Raw genomic sequence first — 23,821 nt, forward strand, 5'->3', positions numbered from 1 at the left:
AGAAATAAGCCAGTCACAAAACCCCAAATATTGTATGATTTCACTTATATGAGGTGTCACGGATAGTGAAACAAACAGCAAGTAGAATGGGGGTTGCCAGGGGCTGGGGGCAAGGAGAAACAGGGAGTCACTGTTTAATGGGTCTGTCAGCTTCAGTTCTGTGAGGTAAGAAAGTTCTGCAGAGTGGCTGCACAATGACGGAGTATACGGGGAGGGCAAAAGTGGGTTTACAGCTGTAAGTAAAACGGAGTTTATTCTTGTAGTGTTCATTAATTCTTGTATCATTCATTTGTGTTACAACTATAAACCTACTTTTGTCTACCATTGTATTTAATGCTACTGAACTGAACACTTAAAAATGGTTAAAATGGTAAATTTTATGTGGTACTTATCACAGTTAAAATTTTAAAAAATTTTAAAAAGATGTCCTACATTCAAGTCACCAATATTAAATACTGTAATATTGTATTTAGTATCATTTTTGGAAATGTTTAAAATTCTCTGGTTACAGAGGTCCTCCATCTATTCCAAAGCCTTGTGATATAAATGTCTAATTATGGGGTTGTACCCCTGAAACTAATATAATGTTGTATGTCAGCTGTACTTTAAAAATTTAAAAAACAAAGCGTTGTGGGCGAACTACACATCTACTTTAGAGTACCAACTGTATTGTGAGACTGTATTAATTAGATGCCCTTAGAATCCCATTTTGACTTCTTTTAATCCTTAAAAAAATTAGCATCCGGTGCTAATTAAAAATAGCCAAGTCGATCATTAGGGGCAAGCTGCAAGGTTGTGCGAACTGGAGAGAAAGGGAGAATTCTGAGTGACACTGAGATGCTGAAATGTAGGAGCAGATTGTAATAACCTGTTTTATTGCTTTTTCTAGTGTCCACTGCTTTTCCCATCTCTCTACTACTGTGGGGGACAGGGGACACAACCACCGAGACTAAATTCTTTGACAAAGTTTAACTTTTTAAACTTTCTCCATAGTAGACTATTTTATTTTTATTTTTAAAATTTATTTGTTTATTTTTATTCAGTTACAATTGTCTGCATTTTCTCCCCTTCCCTCCACCCGACCCCAGCCAGTCCCATCTCCCTCCCCCACCTCTACCCTCCCCCTTGATTTTGTCCTTGTGTCCTTTATAGTAGCTCCTATAGACCCCTTTCCCCACTATCCACTCCCCACTCCCCTGTGGCTATTGTTACAATGTTCTTAATTTCAATGTCTCTGGTTCTATTTTAAAAAGTATTATGCTCACCAGAGAAGACACAGTTGAGACTATTATTATGATCTGTATGCCTCTATGAGTCATCTTGAGGAGGCACGAAAGCTTGTTTATATCACACATTTGTGCTGAACCCTAAACTCTCCCTCCCATGCAATATCTGCTCTCTCTTCGCTCACACCTAAAAACCCTCTCAACATTTTGGCCTCTTTCATTATCCCCACTCCATACCACTTTTTAAAACACTGTTGATAACTTTTTCGTCCATTTACTTATGCTGAAATCTGTTCAAAATTTCCGAAACTTACCAATTCAACTTAACATCAAGATGGTCCTTTTCTGCTCTTCTCCATCCTCCCAGTCCTTATCCAACCTAATATTATATATAGGTCAGAAACCCTATTGGCTCTAATTCACGTACTTCCTTCTCTAGTTCACTATAGCAAACACACCTCTCCCAGTACCTCTGGGGATCCAGCTGTGAAGCTGAAATAATATAACCAACTTCCCCTCTATAGCTCTGGATGAGCATGTCATAAAGACGGCTGACCTCCCTGATCCTTATAAGATGTGTCGTGGGCAGTTATTACTGCTATCTCTGTCCTGGTTTCCCACGACTCTTACTTCATGCCCCTTGATCTTGACCACGAAACACTGTTACTAAACAGCTCACTCAGTCTCCTGATTCCTCCACTCCTGCCTTTGGTCAGTCTTGCCAGCTGCCCTTTAAACTTGGAGAGTCTCCACATACATCTGCCAAGATGCTATTTGAAATGCTTCCTCCTTACTCATGTCTGCCTGACTGCTCTCCACATGAACGACCATGGGAACCCTTCCTAGAGCAGAAGAAAATAAGTGATGAAATGAAATCCAGAACACACTTTGCCCATTAAATAGCTGTGCTTAGAAACGTCAAGATCTTCTTATTGCCCTTTATGGTCCTTTACATTCAATGGCAAATTACCTAGACATATAATGTTCACCACTTGGGGGATAAATCTCTGTTATCTCCTGGACCTGATGCAAGAATCACTTGTACCTTATAGTAACTCAATTTTATACATTGAATACCCCCCTTCAGAATAATTAAAAAGGCAGATTCTGGGGTCCTACATCAGATCCACACAGTCAAAATCTTCAGGACAAGAGCTTGGGAATCTGTATTTTAAACAGTACCGCAGGTAACTCTTGTGTCAGTTAAGGTTGGGAAACATTTGACAGCCTATCAAATCATCCTGTTTTTGTCAGTCTCAACAACCAGAGGTCTGAAGATGGATAGCCAGATGGCCTGAATTAGTTAGGATTTAGTCATGAAGACTCCACCTATTCCAGCCATGCTGATAATTTGACTTAAAATTAATACTATGTGATTTTGTATTCTAATTTTTCTGTTTTCGATTTGTTGGTTATTTTCCCCCAGTTATATTACACAAGATTCTGGTGATGAATTTATACTGCTTTATATCCACCCAGTGCTTAATTAGTACAGTATTAAGCATTTAATTGGAACTCAATTAAAACCTTACTGATTGGTGGGTACAGGCACCACCCAACTTAAAAAGAAAAAAAAAGCTTAAAAACTCCCCATCCTGAAGCCAACCTGAGTAGCACAGCATACTTCCCTGGCCATTAGGTTAATGAAAATGAATGCAAATTTAGGGTTTGTCCCTTGCCTTGAAAGAGCAAGGCAATTATTTAGCGATTTGGCCAGATTTCTAGAAACTATTGTTATGCCTTGTCTGACTGCCTAGATTTCTCATAATAGAGTCCATTTCCTTTCATCCCCCAAGGATTACTGCTTTGACCCAGTGTTCTTTCCACCATCACGCTGGGGAGATCTCAGCGTTAGTGATTTGCATGTGATAGTGCATCATAAAAACTCAAGTAGCAAGCCTGCTTTCAGGCAAGGACACACAGGAACACTCCTCAGAAAGAGAGGTTTCATGTTGAACACTGCAAATGTTCAAGGATGCTTATTTTAAAACATACTTATTCAAAACCTGAAGACCACTCTAGATTAAAATATACATGAATTATATCAAAAGAAAGAAATGTGGGACCCTTTCTAAACAGTGAAAGACGACCAGTTTTATAATATCCAGGAAAATAAAGTTGAGCAAACAATAGTGTACCAATTTACTCAAGAAGTTAACACTGAAATAGGTTTCAGTTTGGGGTGGGGGGGTGTACCAAAGCTATGTTCAGTATTACATTTTGTAGGATGGATCCACTCTCTGTTAAATAAAAAGCTTCAAAGTCAAACAATGAATGCTCTGTCTGATGAGATTCATCCCTGAAACTGAGCAGATTTCTAAATCAATGCATAGACCAGGCTATTTATAAACTACTTCCCATCAACCTCAGCACAATGTCAACTAACAATAACAAGTTAATGTTTTCCAGTAATCTTCACTGTGCTATTTAATTGCCAGCACCGAGGCCAAGGTAAACTGGCCTCGGTGCTGGCTAACAAAAGAGCTAACATCACAATCAAAGAACAAGATTAATGAATTTACATTTCTGCTTTGAAGTAAATGCTGAAAATCATGCCCATAACCTACTCTTTTTCAGTCATTGGACTTTAATTGTGCCAAATAGTTTATAGAGTGTAGGTAAAGTTTTAAAATATTTCTGTTTTTAATTAACCACAAACTTCAATCCTTGGGGAATTATTTTCTAGATCAAGAACATCCTCTTTGTAGTATTATAAGGTGTATAACTCCCATATTGTCAAAGACAATTTCTAAACCCTGACCACCACTCTTAAAGTTTTTTTAAAAATTAAAATACCACCTAACATGCCAAAAATGGAAGTGCACCGCTTGATTTTTATATATGCCTAACTATACAGTTTTTAGTTGTATTAGTATAACTCAACAAATGATTCCATTACATAAAATTATTATAAACCATCATGTTTGCTCTAACAGGTACATTATAGCATTCTTTTGTTTTGGGATTAAAAGGAAGCATTCTTGTCTCTTACATGGACTTAAATGGTGACAGTGGATACTGAGTATTCATAATATAAGAAACAGAAGCACTCGCTTTTTGTGGGAAGAGGGATGCACCTCCAAAATACACCGTAAGAAAATGCTCTTATAAAAATGAAGACAAAAGAAAAACCAAAATGTGTATCTTTTGCTACAAAGGGTAAAGGTTCGTTAACTGATTTTCAAACCCTGATTTGTTTGTAAACTCACCCCTGAATATGTCAAATCTTCAAAAAACCAAATGAATTAAACCTCCATAGTTTTTCCAACTAAAACAGTTTTACTGCCTATGGATCAAATCATTTGGTCTCTGCCCCCAACCTCTACATACAATTTGGTTATTTCATTGCTAAGAAAGTCCACCAGCACTTCCCTTTTCTGGTACACTGAGAAATCGCTGTCATTTCAGCAGCGATGTATATGTGCTAACTTTTCCCACTGTTAAAACGGCTACTCCCCTAGCTGGTGATGGATTACAAAACCCAGACCCAGGATACACAACTCATCCTGGATTTCTGATGGTTAAGATAGCTCATCCCTAGGTGTTGGGTTTTTGTCACTGCTCATTCAAACACATTCTCCAGTCTTTAAACTGCCTGTTGTCTTAGTAGGCTGTGATAATGATGTGCTCAGCTAAACACATGTACACATAACAGGGGCAAATATCTAAGAAACACCAACACTTCTAGATACAAAATAAGGAGGGAAGGCCAACCTCAATCCACAAGAAATCTTTTTGAACAAAAATAATTTTTAAAGAGCTGTTGATCCATTAATTAAATATGATCAGTAACATGAACTACCCTAAAACAAATGACTGTCAAGTAGTTTTTCTGTCAAACTAAACCTAAGTAAATGTGGACTGTTCATTTGTAATGATCATTCCTGAAGGAAGGTAAATTTGTGTGCAGTCTTAATGTCAGAATTATAAAACAGAACTCTAAAATAGTGAAGTTCAAATTAATGTGATTTCCTGTTTATTCAAGAAAAACCTCACTCTTTTTAATAAATGAAGTTAGAGTTGACATGGCCATTAAACCTGGAGTCCTAATGCCAGGAGGTCCTAACCCCTCTGAGAACTTTGCACTGCAGGAGGCGGAAGTACTCAAATCCCCACCAAATCCATACAGAGGATACAGGGCAGTTTTCGACAACACGAGCTTTCCTGTTCTGTTGTGCAGCATTCCTGTGCTTCATGTCACCAAAAGGAAATGGGTCACCCAAACTGTGCCTCACCTCCATTGTGACAAAAGAAGAGCACTGGTCCAAAAAGTTTTTAAAATTTCCACTAGAGTATTGCAGAAACACTTATTTCTAACGCTACCAATAAAAAAACATACAGAAAAAGAAGAAAACACTATCACAACCTTCAGATTATTAAAAAACAGCATTGTTCTAGTTTGTTCATCCAGTAAACCTTTATTCAGGGCTTAAAGTCAAATGCTATGAAAGTGTACAAAATAACCATGTCCATTCTCACCGCTCTTATTCAGCATTATATTGGAGGCCTGAGCCAGTGCAATAAGACAAGGAAATAAAAAGCATGCCAACTGGAAAGAAGGAAATAAAACTGTCTTACTCATAGATGACATGATTATGTATCTTTGCAGTAACACACTACAGAATCTATTTTAAGATATACAATAAATAAGGTTAGCAAGGGCTCAGAATATGAGATCAATATGTGAAAATTAACTATATTCTCTAAAGGCTAGCAATGAATACTTGAAATTTGAAATTTAAAGAACATTATCATTTCTAGCAGTATCAAAAACAAGAAATATCTTGGGATAAATCTAACAAAATAGATTTAAGGTTCATCATCCAAGGATCGTGTAGGCCTGTATTCAGAAAAATTTTTCTGTAATGAGTCAGAGAGTAAATATAACAGGCTTTCTGGGTCATATGGTCTCTGTTGTAACTACTCAACTTGGCATTATATTATAAAAGCAGCCATAGAAAATATGTAAACAAATGGGCATGAATGTGTTCCAATAAAACTTTATTTACAAAACAAGAAGCAGATGGATTTAGCCTATAAATCACAGCTTGCCAACCCCTGATCTAGAGGAATAAACTTAGTGCATCTCCTTCCTTACTACTGATTAAGGTTCCAGACTTAGAGAAGTTACTTGTGAACTTGTAGGCTTTTGTGGAGTAGACACGTAGATAACTTCTGCCCAGCGGAACAGATAACCCTAAAGATTTATAATCTGTTGGACATTAGAATGTCTTATATCTAATTCAGCCATCTTATTCTAACATTCTGTTAAATTGCCTATAAATGCCATAGTTTTTCAGATACTCTTTGAACCAATCACAACATCTTACTGATTCCCTTATTAATTAATGTGTTCAATGAGTAATGTCTTTTACACATGTTCATTTTATATTTGCCAGAAAGTGATGATTTTATCTGTATGAAAATTACACTTTAACAATGTCAATTCTTCCCCTATTGCTCTAAAGATCTGACGCAATCCCAATTGAAAAACATCAACATTTTTATTGGAAATGCATTAAACCCATGTTTAAATTTGGAGAAAACTGGTATCTCTACAATATTCAGGACTATCAAAGACATGCATTATCTGTTGGTAAAGTCAAAATAATAAACAGAAGATACATTACGAAGTATCTTTACAAATGATATTATTACAAACGAGAGTGAGGTGACTGAGTACAGCATAGTGGAGAACTAAGGAGGGCAGGCTCTGAAATCCTGGATTGGCCGCTTTCAAGCAGTATGACCTTGAGCAGGTCAGCTAACCTCTCAGAGGTTTAGCTTCCTCACTGTAAAACAGTACTTACTTTCTAGGATTGTTGTGAGGATTTAATGAATAAGTATATGTAAGGACATAAAACAGGGTTGTTGTTTGTTTGTTTGTTTTTGCCAATTTAAATAGTTTATTTAAGACATTGCATTTTCCACTTTACAATACAGTGCTTATAAATTGCATCATTTCCCTGTGCATGTAGTTCATGTTCAAGTATCAAGAATGCTGTTTTATTTCAAAGCAGCTCAACTTTTAATACTGCCATGGAATTTGCTACAAATTTGGGTCTTTCAATATTTTATGTGGAACAATGCTAAACCTATGCAAGAGGTTGGCTTAATCAACCTCTTCAATGGTGGGCCCAGAGGAGACACCCCCAGATGGAGGGGCTCCACCCCCAGGGAAGCCCCCAGGCATGCCTCCTGCATTCTGGTACATCTTAGGGATGACTGGGTTGCAGAGTTTTTCCTGCTCTTTCTGCTGATGTTCAAATTCTTCCTTTTCTGCAGTCTGATTCTCATCAAGCCAGTTGATGATTTCATTGCACTTTTCAAGAATCTTCTGTTTGTCCTCATCATTGATCTTGCCTTGAAGTTTTCATCTTCAACAGCTGCTTTCATGTTGAATGCATAGGACTCAAGTGAGTTCTTGGAAGACACCTTGTCCCGCTGTTTCTCATCTTCAGCTCTGTACTTCTCAGCTTCCTGGACCATGCACTCAATGTCCTCCTTGCTTAGGCAACCCTTGTCTTTAAAGATGCTAATCTTGTTCTCTTTTCCCGTACTCTTGTCCACAGCAGAGACATTAAGGATGCCATTGGCATCAATGTCAAAAGTGACTTCAATCTGAGGAACACCACGAGGTGCAGGAGGTATGCCTGTGAGTTCAAACTTGCCAAGCAGGTTGCTATCCTTGGTCATGGCATGCTCACCTTCATAAACCTGGATGAGCACCCCGGGCTGGTTGTCCGAGTAGGTGCTGAAGGTCTGCGTCTGCTTGGTGGGAATGGTGGTATTGTGCTTGATGAGGACCGTCATAACTCCACCAGCAGTCTCAATGCCGAGGGAAAGAGGAGTGGCATACAACAGCAGCAAATCTTGAACATTTTCAGATTCGTCTCCAGAGAGGATGGCTGCCTGGACAGCTGCACCGTAAGCAACAGCGTCATCAGGGTTGATGCTTTTATTCAGCTCTTTTCCACTGAGGAAGTCCTGTAGGAGTTTCTGAATCTTGGGGATATGGGTAGAACCCCCCACCAGGACAATATCACAGATCTGGGACTTGTCAAGCTTGGCATCCCGAAGAGCTTTCTCTACGGGGTCCAGGGTGCCACGGAAAAGGTCAGCATTCATTCCTCAGATTGGGCACGGGTGTTTGAGGTATAGAAGTCGATTCCTTCATAGAGTGAATCAATCTCAATACTGGCCTGGGTGCTGGAAGAGAGAGTGCGCTGAGCTTGTTCACAAGCAGTACGAAGATGACGAACAGCTCTCTTATTCTCACTGATGTCCTTCTTGTGCTTGTGCTTGAACTCTGCAATGAAATGGTGGACCATTCGGTTGTCAAAGTCTTCTCCATCTAAGTGAGTGTCACCAGGTGTAGATTTGACCTCAAAGACTCCATCTTCAATTGTGAGAATTGACACATCAAAAGTGCCACCTCCCGAGTCAAAGATCAGCACATTTCTTTCAGCTCCAACCTTTTCGTCTAAACCATTAGCAATAGCGGCGGCAGTTGGCTCATTGATGATTCTAAGCACATTGAGACCAGCAATAGTTCCAGCATCTTTGGCAGCCTGATGCTGAGAATCAGTGAAATAAGCAGGTACTGTGACGACAGCATTGGTAACAGTCTTTCCAAGGTAGGCTTCTGCAATTTCCTTCATCTTTGTCAAAACCATAGATGACACCTCTTCTGGATAGAAGCTTTTTGTCTCTCCCTTGTATTCTACTTGGACCTTGGGCCTGCCAGCATCATTCACCACCATGAAAGGCCAATGCTTCATATCAGATTGGACAACAGCATCATCAAATCTGCATCCAATCAAGCATTTGGCATCAAACACCGTGTTGATGGGATTCATTGCAACCTGATTCTTTGCAGCATCACTGATCAATCGTTCGGTATTGGTAAATGCGACATAACTTGGGGTGGTTCCGTTTCCCTGATCGTTGGCAATTATTTCCACTTTTCCATGCTGGAAGACACCCACACAAGAGTAGGTGGTGCCGAGATCAATGCCAACTGAAGGTCCCTTTGACATGGTTGCTTGATATGCGCACAGCTCACAAAGAACCGAATCAGCAGAGCTGCCCCATGTTCAGTGAGCATAAAACAGGGTTTGACACAGAGTAAGTGTGATGACTAATAGTATCATTACAAAGGGAATATATAGAAATCAACCATTTTCAAAAGTGAAAACAGCACAAGTCGGAAGAGAAAACATAAGAAAAGTACCTAGGAAAACAGTAATTAGAAATATAAGAAAGAAATACATAATGTACATGAAAAAGCTTTAAAATATAATGCTACTGAGGAACAAAAAGACAAATGGATGAAAAAGCATACTATGTTCTTGAATAGGACAAAATGATAATAAAGATGCTATGTACAGTTGATGATGTATAAATTTAATGTGCTCCCAATAAAAATAAATATATCAATACAATAAAGGATGGGGGAACTAGGCAAGTTGAGTTAAAGTTCTTAGGGCACTGAAAAAAGAAATGAAGGGATCAGTCTCTACCAAATTGTATTAACATATTATAAAGCTACTGTGAGGAGCTGGTATATAAACAGACAAACTGTTCAATGAAACAGACTAAAATGACAGAAAATAGGAGCAAGTGCATTTGGAAATTTGGTATATGGCAAAGACAGCCTTTCTATCATGAGAAATAAGATGTACTTCTCAATAAATGAATTTGGGACCAAAAAAAAATACCCCATGCAATAAATAGCTCTCCATTACTTTATTTTTTATTCCCCTTGGTAATGTTAAGTAATTTTCATAATAATATTTTTAAACTTATAATAATAATTATAACAGATAGTTACATTTATCAAGAAACTATACCATGACAGCCACTATACTGGGAATTTGTACATGTAATACATCTATCCCTTATATCAACCTTGCGAATTACATACTATCATTTTTTTAAGATTTTATTTATTTATTTATTTATTTATTTATTTATTTATAGACATAGAGGAAGGGAGGGAGAAAGAGAGGGAGAGAAACATCAATGTGTGTTGCCCCTTGTGCGCCCTCCATTGGGGACCTGGCCTGCTACCCAGGCATGTGCCCTGACTGGGAATTGAACCGGTGAACCTTTGCTTCACAGTCCAGCGCTCAGTCCATTGAGCCGCACCAGCCAGGGCTCTATCATTATTTTATAGATGATTAAGCTTCAGGTTTGAATTTTAGTTATTTGCCCTAGGTCAAACATCTAGAAAGTGGGAAAAGAGTATGTTAAACCCAGGTCTGCCTACATCTAAAACCTCTATCCGCAAGATAATCCAGTTTGTCATGAAACTCTAAGAATGGAGCAATAAAAACAGTTCTAGATTACAAATTGTGCATACCAAGTAGGAATGAGGTAACTATAATAAAACACAGTATCTTCTCTCTGCTTTTTAGTTTCCAAACGGTAAGTACACTGGGGTCTGTGTCTTATTTACACTCTATCATGGTAGCCTGGCATTTCAGTCATTGGATGACACCCAAGGTGATCTACCTTATACCAAGTTCTTTCCAATATGGTAGAGAGTTAAAATGAAGCTAGAGAAAGCTTGAACATAATTTTACACTGAAGAAAATTTTGTAACTTTTTATTTTCTACGTATAAGGTCCCAATGTGGGAAACAAAATTTGTACGCTGAAAAAATATAACACTGCTTATTTTGACTTCCCTCTTCTGGGCAGTAAACCTCTTGAACTTCTGTCTATTTTTGGAAATTGAGGTATCCCTTTAATCCTGTTACAGAACTGCTGACGGTGGTCAGACAGCAAAGGAAAGTCGGCACAGGGCCTGTACCAGCCAAGCCTCCAAGAACAGGAATAAAGCACAGCACAAGCAAGCAAAAGCATTTTGGAAGAGAATGTTGTGAAACTGGTGTCAATGTTCACAACCCAACACAAGAAACACCACTCAACTGCAAGCCATTTCAGACTAACGGGGCCCCTGAAGCAGGAACAGTGTTGTAAGAACCCCGGAACCAATATTTACAGCATGGATAAAGCTGTACTTGCAGAAAACAGAACAGCCCTTCTCTGTGTCTGTCCTCTCTGAGCATTCTGCACACACCCAGCAATGCCCTCCTCTACTGCGGTGTGCGGGAAGACAGGATGCAGAACGTGCGGGCACTTCCTCTGCTGAGACTGCCAGGCACAAAGACTCGGCTGCATACACTCCTGCAGAACCTTCTTCTTTTTTTTATTTAAGACTCTTGTGATGATGATTTGTTTTCTACAAGCAGCCAAGATAATTAATTCAAAAAAAAAGTTTAACTGTTTCATTTGCAGCTGACATGCAATATTACATTAATTTCAGGTGTACAACACAGTGATTACACATTTATATAACTAATGAAGAAATCACCCCAATATGTCTAGTACTCATCTGATACCATATGTAGTTATTACAGAGTTTTTTAAAATGAAAATCACTTCCTCTTCAAAAATAATCTCTATTTTGCTAAATGCATTTTCTAAGTTCTCGATTCTAAAGCTGCAAACACACGTAACTAATGGTCCCTCGCCAAACTGAATCTGGTGTTAGGGCTTCACGAGGGTGCCCCCAGACAACGGTAAAGATACAGATTCTGAACATTCAGTCACAAGTACTGAAGTCCACATGTTAAATTAATGGAAGTCTATTTCTATCCCATTTAGAAGCAAAACAACCAATAGCTACTTGGGGTCAATAATGAGGACTCTGTTGTTACTTTCCAGACGGGGGCCCAAAAGCCACACTCAGAGGGAGTCAGGTGTCCGTCATGCCTGACCTGGCAATCTAGGTTCCCACAGCTTCCCTCCGCCCATCACTGCATTATGAGAAAGCAAATCCAGCGAGAGAACTAGAAGGCAGGGTGTGCTAGGGTAAGTCTGATATACCAAATTAGTTGCAAAGACGGCACGGAAAGTTTCTATACATCCCTCGGTCAGTTCCCTTGGTGTTGCCACTGTATATTACTACGGTACGTTTACCACACTAAGGAAGTAACTGGTACATTATTGTTAACTGACCTGCACATACTTTATTTGAATTTCACTAGTTTTCACCTCCTGTCCTTTTTCTGTTCCAAGGTTCCATCCAGGTCACCATGTTACATTTAGTTGTTACGTCTCCTTAGGCTCCTCTGGTCTGCGACAGTTTCCTATACCTTTTTCTTGCTTTTGATGACCTTCACAGTTTGGAGTAGTACTAGTCAGAAATTTAGTGAGAAGTTCCTCAATTTAAGTTTGTCTGATTTTTTAAATTAGACTAGGATTATGGATCAGTGGAAGGGCGATCACACAGGGGACACACCTTTCCCGTGTCATAACCAGAACACCTGCTGTCAGCACGACTCTGTCACTGTTGATGTTAGCCTCCGCACGGCTTAGAGGCAGTGTTTGCCAGATTTCTCCCCTGCTGCGTTGTTCTCCTCCCCCCTCCTTCCGTACCCTCTGGAAACAAGTCATTCCCTGGAGAGATTAGGGAAGGCAGGTTACACTCCACCTTGTGGAGGAGGAGGAGAGGGAGTATCTACATAAATTATTTGGAATTCTTCCACATGGAGAATTTGTCTCTTTCCCCCCATTTATTTGTGCCATCGTTTATTTATTTACATGATTATGGATATTTATTTTATACTTCGGGTTATAAATCCACTACAACGTCCTGCAAAAGGCTTATTTGGACAAGCACTTCTTAAACTTTAATGAGCACATGAGTTTAACGGGATCTGGGGAACATGCAGATTCTGAGCAGGCCTGGGGAGGCCCAGGTTTCTGCATGCTGCGGCTGCTGGTCTGGCACCACTCTGTGAGTGGCAGGGCTCTCTGGGCTGTGCCCGGTCTCCTCTGGGAGTGAGTGTTCACCACATTCCACGGCAACCTATTCCACCTCTGAAGGGTCGGTTGGGAAGGAAAAAAGTGTTTTCAACCCTCAAATCTATACCAAATACAGAAAAAATTCACTTGAATACAAACTCTGAGGCAGACTTCTTGGTGTTTTTGATCTGTTTTAAACTAAACTGTAGATGTTTTTAGGCCCCCACTCCTGGCTCAACCTCTAATACACACACAGGCCACCTCTGTTTTCTCTAAATGAATTTAAAAATTAAACTCATCATGATCGATGCAGTGGTATCTAAAATATACCTTTGAAACGCACAGACAGTGGGGAACTGTGCATCTCTGCTCGTTCTGTGCCCTCCTCCACGAGGGAGAAAGAGTAGAAATTAGAGCAACAACAAAGAAGGGAAAGCTAGGACAAAGGAAGATTAACAAAGTAAATCATACATTTACCCAGAATAAAGGAAGTGACAATCTTAAAGACATATATTTTATTATTTTTAAAAAGTTTTATTTATTAATTGATTTTAGAGAGAGTGAGAGACATCGATTTGTTGCTCCACTTACTTATGCATTCATTGGTTGATTCTTGTATGTGCCCTGACAGGGGATCGAACCCACGACCTTGGTGTATCCAGATGATGCTCTAATCAACTAAGCTACCCAGCCAGAGCCTTGAAAACACGTATTTTAAACAATATGGTCCACTTCCTTTCATGAGGCCGAGGAGATCTTAGGGCAGAGTCGGGTGCAAGAGCCTCACCACTGTTCACAGACTGTAGGCTGACGGGCACTGGCGCTCCTGTTCTTCAGAAATCTTCCACCTTGTACATTTTGATCTGGTGGGCACGGATCACAGCACATTTCTAGTTCACTATCAGGGTTTCCTTTGAAGAACATGCACCCAAATTTCCAGCACCTTAATTGTAAATGCTTGCACACACATATACATACACACAATGAGTATATGTGTTCAACTTTACACTTTCATATAAATTATTGCCCTGTATCTGTTCTCTAAATAAACATCTGACAACTCACACCTGATGATTAAATTTTCTTTCACATGGACTCATCAACGAGTACTGCTTTTCTCAGTACAAAAAGAACAGATTGTTAATGGGACTAGTGAAAGTCTCACATACTTGAAAAAATCGATTATAAAACAGGAAACTGAAACTTCATTTTAGGAACATGTTAGATATAAAAGTTACTCTATACCCTCTAATCTGAGAAGAAAGGAAAGGCATAAAGTCTATTTGCTATAAACTGACTTAAATTTACAAGTAAAACCTGTCTTACCATCTCCATGAAAAAAAATCTTTTTAAAAGGCTTAAGTAGTGAATAAGGGAAAAAATGTCAAACAGCACATTTAAAATGTTAATTATATTGCTCTCTTTGAAGATTAACAAAGGTGATGGAATTTTTGGCACTTATAAACTCTTCAAAGTCACAATTTAGGAAAAGAAAATGTGAAACCCATTTGATATAAAAATAACTCTGAACATCTTTGGTCCCCTTTGTGGAAATATGATTCTTAGGAAGTTAATGAAATTGTCCTCCTCCCACCAAGTTTACTTTAGTAAGATTAAAAAGGAATCCAAACAGAAGAATGACCAAGGTCCCAGTGAAAATAGAGGATCACCTCTTCAGTACAAACGCGGGTCCAATATTAAAGCATCTGACACCTGCGTATACCTAACACTGTTTCAGAGTGCCATTAATCCAAGTACCTAACACACATGGTTCATTAATAAGAAAAGTAAGTGGAGGATGAGGCAGGGAGGCAACAGTCTACTTTGATTTGGCAAAAGTGAATGGACATGTGGAGATTTAGACTTGTAAGGAATCCCCAACAGCATGAGACACTCAAGAGTGATAATAGAACTCACCTGCACACAGAGAAGGTCACAACCAATGAGGCTTTAGAACAGTGTCAAAAGACCCCCTTCCTGCCCTAAATAACAGTACCCCCTCCACCCCTACCTTCAGTCTCTTCTGAAACAGAAGATCTGGCAATTACAGTCATTCTGTTTTATCTCATTTATTTTTCACAACTATCCCCAGAACACTATTTGTTTCTCATTTTTACAGAGTAGGGAATGAAGGCTAAGAAATCTCAGTGGGCAGTAGAGCTGGCAGCTAAACCCAGATAGTCTTACTCTAAAGCCCTTCTTCTCAAACACTATTACATTACAACAGAGCTATTGATTGAGAAAGCAACACAGATATGATACACAAGAGCAAAGATGAAATCTAATAATCTAAAAGCAAAGAGTATGGGGCCGTGGGTGGCAGGAGGGGGCCCTGGGTAGCCAGGGAGTCAGAATGGTGGGTACTACTCTAGGAGGTAGATGCATGCATCATTTTGTTGAAATGCATTATTATCTGAGGGTCTAGTGGAGCACAGGAATAAACAAGGGAAAGAAGAATAAGAAAGGCATTTATATGAATAACTGTATGCCAACAAATTGGACAACCTAAAAGGAATGGATAAATTCCTAGATACATGTCTAGAAATCTACCAAGACCAAATCAGGAAGAAACAGAAAATCTAAACAGGCCGATAATGAATAAGAAAGCTGGGAAAGTAATCAAAATCTACCCAAAAGAAAAGCCTAGGGCAGATGAATTCACTGGTAAATTTCTACCAAACATTTAAAGAATTACTGCCCTGACTGGTGTGGCTCAGTGGATTGGGCATTGTCCTGTAAACTGAAAGGCGGCTGGTTTGATTCCCAGTTAGGGCACATGCCAGGGTTGCAGGCCAGGTACCCAGTTGGGGGTGTGTGAGAGGCAACCGATAATGTTTCTCTCCCTCTCTTTCTTCATCCTTTCCCCTCTCTCTAAAAGTAAATAAATACAATCTTAAAAAAATAGAATGGTCATTAAAAAAATAAAAAGAATTACTGCCTATCCTTCTCAAACTCTTCCAAAAAAATTAAAAAGGAGGGAACACTCCCACACTCATTTTATGAGGCCAGCATTACCCTGACACCAAAACCAGATAAGAACCGTAAAGGAAAGAAAACTTTCCAATACAAGCCAGGGATACAAGCCAGTATCCCTGATGAATATTGATGCAAAAATATTCAACCAAACACTGGCAAAACAAATTCAACAGAACATTAAAAAGATCACATACAATGATCAAACGGAATTTATACCTGGGATGCAAGAATGGCTCAACATATGCAAAGTAATAAATGTGATATGTCACATTAATAGAATGGAAGATAAAAATCATATGATCATCTCAATAGATAAGTATAACATGATCACATTTTGAGAGGGGAGTGGAGGGAAAAGGGGGAAGAAAAGGAGGTGAAGGAGGAGGAGAAAAAGGATAAAGAAGAAGAAGAGAAGAAGAATGCTTCTTTTGAGATTTCCAGATTGAGTGATGTATTCCCCTCCTATTCTCTTATTCCTATGCATGTCTGTAGAATTACAATTTGTTCATGGGCCAGGATTGGTTTCTTTCATGACCAACAGTATTTAAAAGAAAAGCATCACACCTTGTCTACACAGGATTATGGAGCAAATCCATAGGTACTATGAAACAAAGGTTCTCCACCAGATGTGACTCTGTCCCCTCCACCCAGGGAACATGTGGAATTACCTGAAAACACTTTTGTTGTCATTAGCTGGGAAGGTGGATACTATAGACATCTGTTGGTGAGATGCTACCAAACATATTACAATGCACAGTACAGTCCCCACAACACAGAATTACCAAGCCCCTGCTGTCAACGGTGCTGAGGCTGAGAAAGACTGTCATGGGAGGACAGGATGGAGGGGACAGGGATGCACAGCACAGAGAAATATAAAAATGGCATGCACAATAATATGGATTAAAATAGAAAGGGTTTTATTACTTATTTAAACTTTCCTTTAGGTCCAAAGACTGATTTTACTTCAGGCCTCTGGGGTAGCTGCCAAATAGTCTGCTATACTCAACCACAGTGCTTTTGAACAGCCAACTGGGTCCTCAGCCACTAAAATATGCGGGGTGCTCTAAGTAAATCCAAGGGCTACACTACAAGAGCAAATGCTCTGCAATCCTAGAAATGCTCCCTCAATAAAAACAATGAAGTATTACTTTTTTCCTATTAGATTGGCAGATCTAAAAACAAACAATAAATAGTGCTGTTTTCACGGGCTGGAGACCCACCAAACAAAGCGCCTCATGTAATGGGACCACATACCATCAGATATGTTATAGGAATTCTGGGAAACAACAGGAGCTTGCCAGTGTGCCCACAGTGTGATGTTTTGTTTTGCTGTGTTTTTAAAGTACACTCAGAATTATCATCAGTCATAGAAAGTATCAAACAATAAGGATAGCAGGGAATGGAAAGCAGGTCTTCCAAGATGAAAAATGAACTTGGTAAAGTGCTAGATTAATCTCTCTAGGAGGATCCTGTATCTCCCTTTCAGTTTATGAACTTCGGATTCCCCCTTTTGAATAGTAAAAGACTCCTTTGTCTGGGACAGTGTGACAGTGTTCCTTTCCTGATTCATCAAGTTTCTGATGGGGTCTGAGGGGGGGATGTAATTCAAAACAAAACAGGTGCAAGAATAACAACCTGATAGTCAGGAACTGAACCCTTAAAAATCAGAACTAATCTCAGCTCTTACAATCTTTAATAAGATCTCCAGGAAGGTAGAGAACACTGCTGAGAGGAATCTTTTGTGGAGCACGCTAACACAAAGTCAAAATTGCTGAGAATCAACTTATTTCCTTTATGCCCACACACTTCCATTGGAATCCTCACATTTTTTACAGTGTTATTTCAATGCAAATTAATGTTTCTAAAACATGGCTTTCTTTAGCTCAAAATCCTTCATTCACCATCCACGTCAGTGGACTTCACAGTTTGGATCATATGGCGACAGCAGCTGCAGCACCAAGTAGTAATAACAGCAACTAACATTTACTGAGCACTTACTAATGACAGAGACCTTGCTGAGCATTACCCATGTATTAATTCATTTAATCCTCATAAGCAACCTACGAGGTAGTTTTATCTTCCCATTCACAGAGGAAGAAGCAGAGACACAGAAATCAACTGGCCCCAACTGCACCCCTAGCAGGTAGCAGAGCCAGGATCTGCAGGGCAACAGGCTGGCTCCAGTCTGAGCTCTCACTCACTACAGAATGACCTCTTTGGGCGAATGCTCCCGGCTTCTATACACGTATTTATTAAGAAATTACATACTACTCTATTAACATGTCATGCACCTTGTATATCAGACACAAAACAATAGTTAAGGGGATGAGAGAAAAGAAGTACTGTGCCAGCATACCCTTCCACACGCATTACTGTCTCTACACTGCATTTCGAAGGCCACAGGCCTGCAGAGTCCAAACGGCCTGGCCTGGCATTTGTGGTCTCACATGCTCACCTGTGCCCACCCTGCCAGTCACATATCCCATCTGTCCCTGACACAATCCTGGACCCAGCAGGCTGGTTTGCTCATTGTCCCCTGCAAACACCTTCTGCGTGCCCCCTCTGTGCCTTGGTTCACACCAAGTCCCTTGTTTCAAAAGCAGAAAACTAGTTCAAAGGTCCATCTCAAGATCCACTGTCCCCATGAAGCCTTCGCCAGCTCTCCTCTCAGGTATGTTCTCGGCCACTTGCCTGGCACACACCACAGCCAGGCATTTCTGTGTAATTGTCTATGATGCTGTAGGCTTGTTTTCCACAGCAGCTCATAAGCCTCTTGAGGGCAGGGAACATGTTATATATTAACTTTTCTTGGTATTCTCTGTGGTACCTGGCATAGTATTATGCACTTAACAGTCACTCAGTGACTAATTGCTAAGTAAGAGAATACACAGGCATTCTCCACATTTACTCCACATCTGTAAGGCCCAGGTACAGAGAGTTAAGGCAAAGATCATCTGGGAAAGTAGAGGATGCGATGTGAGGAATACTTTCCTCTCCGCCTAAGCTCATGGGAACCACGACAGGCTACTTGACTCACTGTGATTTTGTAGGGAAAGAACTCCACAGTCCCCAGTAATCTCCAGTCTATCATGGGCACAACATGGAGCACACAAGTTTCCAAAGGAATGGCACCCTTCCTGGCCTTGCTTACCCACCACTGCCGACTCTGCTGGCACTTCTCCATGACTAAAGCTAGTATCAAACATACAGACATGTGTAACCTACTCAATTTCAGGAGAAAAGATGTTTACTCTTTATTTTAAAAAAATGTTTTCCCTTGTCTCATGGTGGGATTTGTTCAAGTGCTATCTTTTCAACAATTACAACTCTGACACCATATTTAATTCTGCCATCTGCCCCCTCTCTTCTGAATTCCTGATTCGCCTTATCCTGCTCTACTTGTTCTTTCTGTCTGCAGCAATTATTACCTTCTAATAAATATAACTTATTTATTATTATGTTCATTGTAATCAAGTAGAATAAGTTTCATTATAATATCATTAATTATTGCCCGTTTCCCTGCCTCTAGAATGTAAGTGTGTGACAGCTGTCATCTTTGAGACCAAGGGTCAGTCTCTTTTGTTCTCTGATATATTGTAAGCACCCAAGACAGTACCTGGCATGTTGGTGCTCAATCAACAGCTGTCAAGTGGACAAATGAAGAGACCACTTCAACTTCCATTTTTACTCCACACTTTGAAGGCCCCAGAGAGAGTCACTCTTGCCTAAGAATTTTCTTTCCCTCGTCCAGAGAACTAATGTGAAAGCTTTGAATCCCAGCTCCACTTCAGACCATCTCTCCTTGCGTAATGCTAGTCAAAGCTCGACCCCTCTCGTTCTCAGTTTCCTCACCAGGGTAATGGGAGTAATCCCAGAAGAGCCTCCATAGGGACTCAACACACACACACACACACACACACACACACACACACACACACACACACACACACACACACACAATAATTGGTATGTGTATACAGGAATTATGTATGTGTACATATGTGTATAACACATATACATACACACTTTTCCCCACCATTACTTCCTCTACTTTAATTCTGAACAATAACAAAAGCCTGGGGACACACCAACTGACAAATCTCCAAATCTATGCCCCTGCCTGATGCTCCGAGTTCAGAGAATTACAGACAGCAGTAGCATACTGGCTGGTGACAGTGACGGTGACAGTGCGTTTCAGTCGATGCTCTGCCCCTGGCAGCTAAAAGCTGTCTTCCGCACGCCTAGTGAAAGTTCCCTAAGTAACATACACCAATAAAGGCCTTTCGATATTTATAAGGAAGGGACTAATTCATCTTCAAAAGTAGCATTTTAATTAAAAATGACTTTTCTGGGCTTATATCCAGAAAGGAAAAAATTGCCAAAAGGTAAGGTTTAACAAGGTTTAGTCTGTGCTTTCCAATTCTTTTCATGTCAAAGCACACACATGAAATAATCTTTCTTTGGCACCCTGGGATAAACGGATGCTGCTGCTCCCAGCTGCAGGTGACTGCCCGGAGCCCCCAGCCCCGCTAAGCCCTGGGAGCTGAAGGACCCACGAGTACTTGGCACATCTGTGGCCGTGTCACTGAAGAAGCTCTGCTTCAGCTCTTTTTGGGCCGGGACCTTCCTAACAATCAGATTTCCCCCTTTCACAGGGACACACGTCCTTGGAAGGAAGGAGTGAATCCAGCCACCAGTTACAAGAGTGAGCGTTTTCTTTAGGGTTCATCTCAAAAAAGAGCACACTGGCCACTTATAACTTACAACATCGGCTTAAGTCCGTGCTTTTGTTTTTGATTGTCCATTCTGAAATTATATTTTCTGAGTATGAAATAAATAACAATGAAGATAGGCAAACCTAAGTCACCGAATGGAATCTGGCAAGTAATGTTCCATTTCTAGACACTTGAGCATTCTACTTTATGTTTCACAATTTTGTACTTTTAAGAAATGTAGATTGAGATTTTTAAGCACAAGGTGCTGTCTTAAATGGTCGCATTTTTAAAAGATGAAATTAATCATTCTTTTCAATTATACTTAATTATAAGTTTGGGTACAACAATATTAGTAAAAAATATACTTTTTCTAAGAACATTCATTTCTTATTTAGAAAACTTCAGTAGAATTTATACCTAAGGCTACCTTGATCAGTGATTTCTACTTGCTTTCACTGCTTCTCTCTGTAGGAGAGGGTGAAGGATGGTTGGTCTTACCCCTGTTCTGTTTTGTATTTTTAAGATTTTATTTATTTAATTTTAGAGAGGGGGAGGGAGAAATAGAGGGGGAGAAACATCACTGTGTGGTTACCTCTCACACGCCCCCGACTAGGGACCTGGCCCACAACCCAGGCATGTGCTGTGACTGGGAATTGAACTGATGACCCTTTGGTTTGCAGGCCGGCACTCAATCCACTGAACCACATCAGCCGGGGCTTATACCTCTTTCTTGACTAGTATTCCTTTAGATGACTAGCTGGCCGAATTGGACTGCCTATTTTTTTTTAAATTTTATTTACTTTTTTTAAGAGAGAGAGGAGGGAAGGGAGAATGAGAGGAAGAGAAACATGATGTGAGAGAAACATCAGTTGATCAGTTGCCTCTCATATACACCCCCTACATACCTTCACTGGGGATCAAACCCACATCCCGGCCATGGCCCCTAACCAGGAATTGAACCAGCGATCTTTCACTTTGTGGGATGATGTCCAACCAACTGGGCCACAACGGTCAGGACTGGCCTAATTTTCTTTCCCGGTTTTCGCCTTTTCTTTTCCACAAAAGTAATGCCAACATCTGCCTCTGTTTTTGTTCTCATGCTATCCCTCCCAACTCAGCACCCCTGTTCCCACCCTCATGAACACCCTATCTAACTCTGGCCCTAACAGAGAGTGTAGCAGGTTGTTACAGACTAAGGCAGAAATGACTTCAGTTTCCATCTTCTTTTATGACTGATGCCCTGTGTGGTGGCTTTTGATTTTGTCTCATACACTCCCTGGTCCCTGAGGGTCTGGTTGGCTCACTTGGTTTCTAACCCTCAACTCCCCACACTGGCAGGGGAGAGCCTTAAAGGCAAACTCATGTTTTTACCCACGCCAGGGTAGACATATTACCCTGTCTGTTGAACTGAATTCAGACTTTACTACTTTTTCATGGCTACATCAGCTCCCAGACCTAGGATCCACAATTCCTGTGGTTGCCCGTGTTTGCGAGGTTTTGTGATATCCTTAAGGATGACAGAGGTATGGCAACTGTGAACTTGGCCCATAACCTAGGTCTCAAGGGAGGATTCTATATTTCTAGGTTAGTAGTATTAAATGGGGGCCCAAAGAGAAGCGATGAGAAAGAGACGAGCAGAGAGAGGGAAGGTATGGTGAGTACTTTTAAACGTCTTTTAGCAGTTGTAGTTTCTCTGGGTATCACTGACTTCCTCTGTCCCTCTTCGTAACACTGACAGACTTTGTTTCCAATGCTGCAGTATCATATCACATTAGATTTAAGGAGACCAACTGAGTGGCAAGGAAGTAAAAACAGACTGACGGTGGATTCTTGGTTTGGTTTCCTGAGGCATAAAAAGTTGTATTCACATCAACGATCAGAGGGGCAGCATGTTTTAAAGAGAAAAAGGGCACAGGCCTCACAGTTTAAATATCTTATCTCTACCTTGGCTACCTCTGTGACTTTGCACAAGTCAGTCTCTCAGGCTTATCTCAATTTTCTCATCAGAAACCAGGGTGGGAGGGCTGGGGGGAGGGGGCTGTGTGTGGCAGGAATAGCGCCTACCTTACTGGGGTGCTGAGAGCGTTAAGGAAATCACACGTGCAATTCACGTGGAATGCAAGAGGTGCTCAGAAGGTTCATTTCTCTTCTCTTACGGCAAACCCTCCGGTGCGTGGGCCTGGGCTGTCCGGAGTCCATCCCTGGCTAGTACTTCATGTCACCCAAGTATGCGGCACTGCTGCTCAGCCCTGCGCTGGGTGGGGGGTGTTCTCACTCCCAATTCTCCCAATGTGCAGAAGCCAAGGCTCCAAATTTGGGGGCGTAAAGGAATTGAAAAAGTGTTCAATGATTCCACTGGTAAAAACTGAGAATGTTTAATACCAACAACGGGATGTGGAGAACTGGGGTAACTAGTTTGATTAACTGAAGAACAAGGAATAGCTTTGCCTAGAATGTTCAGATAAAATGCAAAAGTGGTTTTCTGCTTTCACGGCAGCTAAGTTGCCTCAACCGCCCATCGCACTCGCCCATATGAAAGGGCTTAATTAAAGAGCGAGTGGAGATCACCTTTTTGTTATACTGTTGAAAAAATAACCAAAATAGACAGGAAATGAAAAAAACTCAAAATCCCAACTTTTACTTCAAATGGTTTATATTTTCTTATGAAAAACACCAAAAGGTATGTTAAGTCCCCAAGAATCAGAATAAATCTTTCCTCTTGATTGATGGCCAAACTCTTCCTCAATAAAAAAGAATGTTTTTGGATTCCAATGTGATTTCTCGGGACTGGTAAGTCACCTAGTAATAATCTTAAGTCCCCAACATGCAGAATTTTGGCAACAAAAACAGACGGTTAATTCTATTTAAAAGACAGGGTAGCCCTGCCAGTGTTGTTCCCAAATGAGGTAATGTCCATGGCTCTTATCTAGCCTTTATTGAGGTTTAATGTCATTTACCACTGGCTCTTGCAAACCTGCTGCCTAATCTTACCTCCTCTGATGTGCGTTACTTCCAGTCCACTTCAACATGGCAATTATGAACCTCTGGTTTTTAAAATGATTAAGAAATGAATCCCATGTGTTTTGAT

General features: G+C 40.3%; 1 protein-coding gene across 1 annotated transcript in view; it reads right to left on the reverse strand.

Annotated features, from left to right (window-relative positions):
• THADA (THADA armadillo repeat containing) overlaps positions 1 to 23,821 on the reverse strand; it is a 282,735-nt gene that overhangs the window by 100,159 nt on the left and 158,755 nt on the right. The gene's annotated exons all lie outside the window — the stretch shown is intronic.

Source organism: Desmodus rotundus, chromosome 5 (genome assembly GCF_022682495.2).
Source record: "Desmodus rotundus isolate HL8 chromosome 5, HLdesRot8A.1, whole genome shotgun sequence".
Taxonomy (NCBI): domain Eukaryota; kingdom Metazoa; phylum Chordata; class Mammalia; order Chiroptera; family Phyllostomidae; genus Desmodus; species Desmodus rotundus.